Here is an 8,539-nt window from a genome sequence, read left to right on the forward strand (position 1 = left end):
AAGGGCATTAATGGATTATGTGTTGATAACTAAAAGAATGTTTGGAAGATTGAAAGACGTGCACGTGTTTAGGGGTATGGCTAACGGTATGTCTGATTATTTTTTGGTGGAAGGAAAATTAGTTGTAGCAAAAGAGTGGGGGAATAGAGTAGGTGGATGTAAAAGGGAGCTAGTGAGGGTTGAAGAGCTAATAAAACCAGGGGTAAAAAGTAAATATCAGGAAAGGTTGAAAATGACATATGGCGAAGTGAAAGTAAGAGAAACTGGTAATTTAGCGGAGTGGAAGTTAGTAAAAGAAAATTTTGTTGGGATTGCAAGTGATGTGTGTGGCAAGAAGGTTGTTGGAGGCAGCATGAGGAAGGGCAGTGAATGGTGGAATGAAGAAGTGAAGGTAAAACTGGAAGAGAAAAAGAGGGCTTTTGAAGAATGGCTGCAGAGTAATAGTATAAAGAATTATGAAAAATATAAAGAGAAAAATGTGGAAGTTAAGCGCAAGGTACGTGAGGCAAAGAGGGCAGCTGACCTGAGATGGGGTCAGGGATTGGGTCATTCATATGAAGAGAATAAGAAGAAGTTTTGGAAAGAAGTGAAGAGAGTAAGGAAGGCTGGCTCAAGAATTGAAGAGACAGTGAAAGATGGAAATGGAAGGTTGTTGAAAGGAGAGGAGGCAAGGAAAAGATGGGCGGAATATTTTGAAAGTTTACTGAATGTTGAGGATAATAGGGAGGCAGATATAATTGCTGTTGCAGGTGTTGAGGTGCCAGTGATGGGAGATGAGAATGAGAGAGAGATTACAATAGATGAAGTGAGGAGAGTACTAGATGAAACGAGAGTAGGAAAAGCGTCTGGTATGGAGGGTGTGAGAGCTGAGATGTTGAAGGAAGGGGGTGTGACTGTACTTGAATGGTTGGTGAGATTGTTTAATATGTGTTTTGTGTTGTCAACGGTACCAGTAGATTGGGTTTGTGCATGTATTGTACCACTATATAAGGGTAAGGGAGATGTGCATGAGTGTTGTAATTCAAGAGGTATTAGTTTGTTAAGCGTAGTTGGAAAAGTGTATGGTAGAATAATGATTAATAGGATCAAGGATAAAACAGAAAATGCAATCTTAGAAGTACAGGGTGGTTTTAGAAGAGGTAGGGGTTGTATGAATCAGATTTTTACAGTAAGGCAGATATGCGAGAAATATTTAGCAAAAGGTAAGGAGGTGTATGTTGCGTTTATGGATCTGGAGAAAGCATATGATAGAGTTGATAGGGAAGCAATGTGGAATGTGATGAGGTTATATGGAGTTGGTGGAAGGTTGTTGCAAGCAGTGAAAAGTTTCTACAAAGGTTGTAAAGCATGTGTTAGGATAGGAAATGAAGTGAGTGATTGGTTTCCGGTGAGCGTGAGGCTGAGACAGGGATGTGTGATGTCGCCGTGGTTGTTTAACTTGTATGTTGATGGAGTGGTGAGAGAGGTGAATGCTCGAGTTCTTGGACGAGGATTAAAACTGGTAGACGAGAATGACCATGAATGGGAGGTAAATCAGTTGTTGTTTGCGTATGATACTGTACTGGTTGCAGACGCGGAAGAGAAGCTTGGCCGATTAGTGACAGAATTTGGAAGAGTGTGTGAGAGAAGGAAGTTGAGAGTTAATGTGGGTAAGAGTAAGGTTATGAGATGTACGAGAAGGGAAGGTGGTGCAAGGTTGAATGTCATGTTGAATGGAGAGTTACTTGAGGAGGTGGATCAGTTTAAGTACTTGGGGTCTGTTGTTGCAGAAAATGGTGGAGTGGAAGAAGATGTACGTCAGAGAGTGAATGAAGGTTGCAAAGTGTTGGGGGCAGTTAAGGGAGTAGTAAAAAATAGAGAGTTGGGCATGAATGTTAAGAGAGTTCTATATGAGAAAGTGATTGTACCAACTGTGATGTATGGATCGGAGTTGTAGGGAATGAAAGTGATGGAGAGACAGAAAATGAATGTGTTTGAGATGAAGTGTCAAAGGAGTATGGCTGGTGTATCTCGAGTAGATAGGGTTAGGAACGAAGTGGTGAGAGTGAGAACGGGTGTAATAAATGAGTTAGCAGCTAGAGTGGATATGAATGTGTTGAGGTGGTTTGGCCATGTTGAGAGAATGGAAAATGGTTGTCTGCTAAAGAAGGTGATGAATGCAAGAGTTGATGGGAGAAGTACAAGAGGAAGGCCAAGGTTTGGGTGGATGGATGGAGTGAAGGAAGCTCTGGGTGATAGGAGGATAGATGTGAGAGAGGCAAGAGAGCGTGCTAGAAATAGGAATGAATGGCGAGCGATTGTGACGCAGTTCCGGTAGGCCCTGCTGCTTCCTCCAATGTCTTAGATGACCGCGGAGGTAGCAGCAGTAGGGATTCAGCATTATGATGCTTCATCTGTGGTGGATAACGGGGAAGGGTGGGCTGTGTCACCCTAGCAGTACCAGCTGAACTCGGTTGAGACCCTTGTTAGGCTGGGAGGAACGTAGAGAGTAGAGGTCCCCTTTTTTGTTTTTGTTTCATTTGTTGATGTCGGCTACCCCCCAAAATTGGGGAAAGTGCCTTGGTATATGTATGTATGTACTAAATTATGTTGGTCGAATCAAGCTAATATTGCAATAGAAACACTCATCATATACGCATCTTTCATTATCCTTACTTCTAAATGTTAAAACAATTTATGTTAGCAGACATAGGTTTTCCGATTATACTCCAATAGAGATAAGGATATATAAAACATGAATTGATATCTTCAAAATTTTATAGACGATTATATATGACTGATTTATCGAAAAGAATTATATTTTCAAAACACGTATAATAAGTTATCAAAATACTCATTGTAGGTAACTGGCAATACGTTTATTATTTTCAAATAATTTTGAAAGAAAGGTGATGACTTTTCGAGACACGTGGATTTTGGATGTCTCAAAGTCATTTTATCTCATCCACGAAGATTCCATTTGCATTTGGGTAGAACAAATTAGTTAAAACATTTAGAAGTCTTGACTAAATTATTCTTGAATTCGTTTACCATGTTACCGCTCACTACATGATGGGATTCTGTTCCATATTTTTGCTAATTTGTTTGTAAAGAAATTACCATATTGAGTGGTGTTGCATCTTTTCAATGCCAGTTTGTATCTATTACTTCTGGGCGGATTTGTGCTAAACGCGAAAAGGTAGTTTATATTTGTTATTCCTTTAATAATTTTGAATGTCTCTATCAGTTGTCCCCTGAGTCGTCGAGTTTGTAGATCAAATAAGATCAAATGTTCCATTCTCCGTCTATACCCAAATTTCCTTAGTGTTGGGACTAGTTTAGTCAACCTAGCTTGTACTGCTTCCAGTCTATCCATATCCATATGAATACTTGGAGATGAGAATTGGTCTTACTAGTGATGTGCACAGCTGCAGTACGATACCTTTGTTTCTGTATTTGAATTATCTTCTTATGTAACCTAATAGTTTATGTGCTTTCTTTTCAACTTGTATGCTCTGTTTGGTGTAGTTCAAATCTTTGCTAATAACAATGCCGAGATCTTTCTTATACTGTAATCCACACTTTCTATATCATTACCCAGCAGTGAGTAATCTGTTTGTGGGTATTTATCTACCTGATAATAATAGTTCCCATCTATCCGTCGTATACAGAATCAATCATAATATTGATAATAGATGATAAAGGAAGGTGAAACAAGTAATTGTTAATGTTCTTATAAACGATTTAATTTCGTTAACAGCAAGTGAAGTTAAAGCAATTCAAACACAATTACGCCTTAATATTTTTTTGTGCATTTGTAGACAAAGCAGACATAAAGAGGAATATTAAACATTAATCTGCCAGGCCATATAGGTATTATATTAAAGGATAATTGTTTCCTGACCAACACCCTTTAGGGTTTCTGAATTCAAATAAGTCACAATGTTTGCAGATATCTTGAAAGAATATTTTCTAGATGATTTCAAATCCTACTCTATACCTCAGAGCTGGTCCTATTGAAATATTTAATTTTTCTTTCATGATGAAATATTCCTCTATTTAGGGATATCATTAAAAACTACCGTTTTATTGAAACTTATTTTCCCGGGGTTGAGAGCCACAATACCATCGCGTAAATTTAGAGTGCGCAAAAGCTGAGCTTATAATTTTTTTTTTTTTTTTTTTTTTTTTATAGAATCTTTCTTTGTTATGCACTATTGCAGTTTACCAGAAATATTGTTAATAACCTTAGAAATAAATAAATACAAATTAACCGGCAAATCCTTATGATATAGAAGTATATTTAGAAAACTATTCTGTAAAATGACAGGACGGGTGTGCAATTTTGCTTCCGTGATCATAGACTTTCAATGTTCTTTCACGTTGGGACGTGAATAGAGTCTGAATATTCTATTCATGTTCATGTATTCAACAGCTGATTCAGTTTTAGGGTCTAAATAATTTTTAGTTCATTCAGATATGATCTCTCTCTCTCTCTCTCTCTCTCTCTCTCTCTCTCTCTCTCTCTCTCTCTCTCTCTCTCTCTCTCTCTCACGCACATGTGAATATAAGAATTTCTGATGAGAACACAAAAATAACAATATATGAAAAGACAAGTATTATGTATAGTTATTTTTTAGTAAAACTGGTGTAATATCAAGCAATAGTATAAACTAGATTTTATATTTAATCTCATTATGAATAAGGTATTTGCATCTGCAAACTTGATAATCCATTATTAATTTTTCGGTGAATGAAATGAATATTCAGGTGTCCAGACTCACAGAGTAACTAAGTCTCTGTATCGGCAATTCATTATATATTCTTTTATCTCTCTTAGGATCAATGTAGTGAGAGAGAGAGAGAGAGAGAGAGAGAGAGAGAGAGAGAGAGAGAGAGAGAGAGAGAGAGAGAGAGAGAGAGAGAGAGAGAGAGAGAGAGAGAATTCTATTTACTTTTGACCTGTAGTTGGAGAGAAGAAAATAAAGTAAACATTATGTGAGCAAAGTTTCTATGGAGTCAAATATCTTCTGATGGGTATATTGTAACATTAAATCTTGATATACCAGACATTTTAACTGCTTTTATAAAATAAAAGTGAATTCTGAAAACTTAAAATATTAATCTTGAATAGTGAATTAAGTAGATAAAGATTTATATGGATTCGTTTTGATATTTCTACATTAGCTGTTTAACTGATATAGGAAAATATTTAGTATGGATAACTTTTAGGGAGACCTGAGTTCGGGGCCTTGCCTTGAATCCTGTTTAGTGATAATTCATTACTATTTTGATTATGCTTCATATACAGAAACTTTATTCTCTATTAATTCGAAAACATTTCGTTATGGCTTTGCAACCATCAATCTACTTAAAACAAATCATAAATAATCATGGGGTCTGAATTTTACTTTGGTATTAATACGTATATATCAGTGAGTAAAGAAAATAATACTCTTATAAGTGATAAGGGAAATATGAATATACTAGAAAATTCAAAAGATAAAAAACGTTGAAATATTATGGATTAAAAAAAAAAAAAAAGGATTCGTTAACGTAGAAAAAAAACAGCAACAAAAGAGGGTATTAAAATAGACTTTGACAAAACCCTTAAAGATTAAAACTCCAACAAACTAAAGTATTAGATATCGTGTTTGGTCATTAATATCTTTATAAATATTTGTAAGCAATGTCCAGGTTTAAAGGCTATCCGACCTTATACGGAACCATTCTTCGAAATAAAGCTACACAGCAATATGGACAATTAAAGAATACGGATAATAATATAGTACTCTCTCCCTCTCTCTCTCTCTCTCTCTCTCTCTCTCTCTCTCTCTCTCTCTCTCTCTCTCTCTCTCTCTCTCTCTCTCTCTCTCTCTCTCTATATATATATATATATATATATATATATATATATATATATATATATATATATATATATATATACGTATATATATTATACATATATATACATACATTATATATATATATATATATATATATATATATATATATATATATATATATATATATATATATATATATATATACACACACACAGACACACACATATATATATATATATATATATATATATATATATACATATATCTTTCTCTCTCTTATAGGTTAACTCTCAAAAATAATTGTACGTACCATTTTGTTTAGCATATTTTACAATGCTATTATCTTACTAATTATAATTTTATTGATAATGTACATAGAATATTCTTGATATTTTTAAGAATAAATATCTTCACTCTTGTAAAAGTTATTTATCATTATGTATATAAGGATGTTATCTGTAATCAATATATGGATTTTTCATGCATATGAAGCTATGTATACATTACTGTATTGGCATGATTAGAACATGGGCGAATTATAGGATTAAGTGGTAAAAGTGAGACAAAACGTTGAGTTTCCTCTTTAACATATTTGTTGAAAGGGGTTACAACAGCAGAGCAACGGCGGTGACTGGTATGAACTCTCCAGGACTACTGCCCCCTTCTGCCTTCTCCAGGAACCCACCTCACCTCCACTACGTTATCCTTGCCATTTTTTTTTCCCCATAAACGAAACACTACCCACGTATAACAATCCTAATACAACAGTGCGCCCAAACAACCATACACCAAACCACTCGCTGACACTTATAAACATAAACACAATAATAATAATAATAATAATAATAATAATAATAATAATAATAATAATAAGAATAAGAATAAGAATAACAATAACGATAATAACAATAATAAAAACAACAACAACAATAAAAACAAGTATAATATGTATGGTGAAAAATGGGGAGGTTTGTGTCGTGTCAGTGATTCTGAGCTTATAAACAAAAACACAATACAACACTATCCCCTGAATCACATTCACACTTAGAAAATACATCCCTTGCCTCCGACTCTCATTCACATACAGTACATGGTTCATCATGGTCCGACTCGTCACGTGCGCCAGATGACACTTCTTCCCCGTCAGCAGTCCGGGTTTTTACTCCAATGTAAATCTCCTCGTCCGTTTCGTCGGCCGTCGTAATAGCTTCTAATTCCCTGGAGGTGCATCGATGCAGGTCCTTCACATGGCGGGGAACTTTGTCGACTTCTACGGCCTAGTGAGATATTACTTTTGTTACCGTACCTCTTCTGTGTCGCTCGTGGCAACGTGCATCGTGTGGCTTTACCCACACTTTGTCTCTGACATGGTAAGGACCATCAATCTCTGGTTCGCTCTCTTCACGGGAATCCTGATCCACTCCGTGGACCCTTACTGGATCTTTGTATAACAAACTCACAGGCGCTGTTGACAGTGTGCGATCATCCTGAGGCCTCGAGTTGTACAGGTAAACTGCCTCTTCCACAGAACAGCTTTTTCTTGTGGTAATGACTTTTACTGTGCGATGGTATCTCTCAACCACGCCATTGCCAGATGGAACATGAATACACCGGAAAGGAAGCCGGATGGACCACTTATTTGCAAAATCAGCAAAAAGTTATCAGTCAATAATTCTTCAGGGACCCCACGTTCACAAAACACTGCCTCCAGCTGTTAGATGACGCTCTCGCTGGTCTGGAGCCTCAGCCAGCGCTAGACAGAAAAACATGATGGCCCGCAGTCTATGAGTGTCAGGTAGTGCTGGCCCCCATAATGAGTAATGTCCATCCCTAGTCTGTGCCACACTTTCTCAATGCTCAGTCGTCCTTTTCGCCACTGATATATCTCACAATTGGCGACGACGGCCTGAACCTGCTGCCTGGTAACTGTAAGATTTACTCTCTTCACAAAATATAGTGTACGCTTGACGCCTGGATGACCCGCTGTGATCTTGTCGATGTCGGTTGCACTGGTGCTGGCGGCACACACATGTTCATCCTCGGAGTGGGTGGTGGGAGGTTTCAACCAGCGCTGAGGCATGCGCGTCAAGCTGTCTGCCTTATTGTTGATAGACGGTACGAGAGATACGGACAGCTGGAGGCCGCATTCCTCTATCAAGGAGAGAACTATCCTAATTCGCCTTCAAATAAGCATCTCGCTTGCCGCCTTTGTCTTAAGTCTACCTTTCCCCAAGATGGCATCTGAGATCCAACGATGTCCTGTTATCGAGTCCGTGATTACTTCCACTTCCTTGACCCCCCAGGCCAACAAGAGGTTCGGTCCTTTTATAACAGTGTCTAACTCTGCCATGTTTATGTGGCACGAATCATCCTTTCGTAGCCAACTAACATCTTCAACAATGCTCCCATTGAAATCCACCGTGATACCGAGTGCTATGGAGCTGGCGTCCACCCAAACCTTGGCTTCGCTACTGCTGGCACTCCATCGGCCTCTCACGCGGTCACTTTCTCTTAATTTTTCAACAACTTCCTCCAGAGGTGCACTTATTTCTCCACCTTTGATGAGATCGTCCCATCCCTGTGTTACTTCATTGGCTCTGCTCTTGACAAATTCCGTTGCCACGCGCAGCCAACCAAAGACAGGGTAGTGACCCACCAGCTTGCCACAGTAGGAAAAAATAGACCTTCGCATAAGCTCCTTAGGTACTTCCATC

General features: G+C 37.7%; 1 pseudogene; it reads right to left on the reverse strand.

Annotated features, from left to right (window-relative positions):
- Positions 1–6,898: 6,898 nt before the first annotated feature.
- The window catches only part of LOC137614718 (uncharacterized), a 68,389-nt pseudogene continuing 66,748 nt past the window's right edge, over positions 6,899–8,539 (reverse strand).

Source organism: Palaemon carinicauda, chromosome 2 (assembly GCF_036898095.1).
Source record: "Palaemon carinicauda isolate YSFRI2023 chromosome 2, ASM3689809v2, whole genome shotgun sequence".
Lineage (NCBI taxonomy): Eukaryota > Metazoa > Arthropoda > Malacostraca > Decapoda > Palaemonidae > Palaemon > Palaemon carinicauda.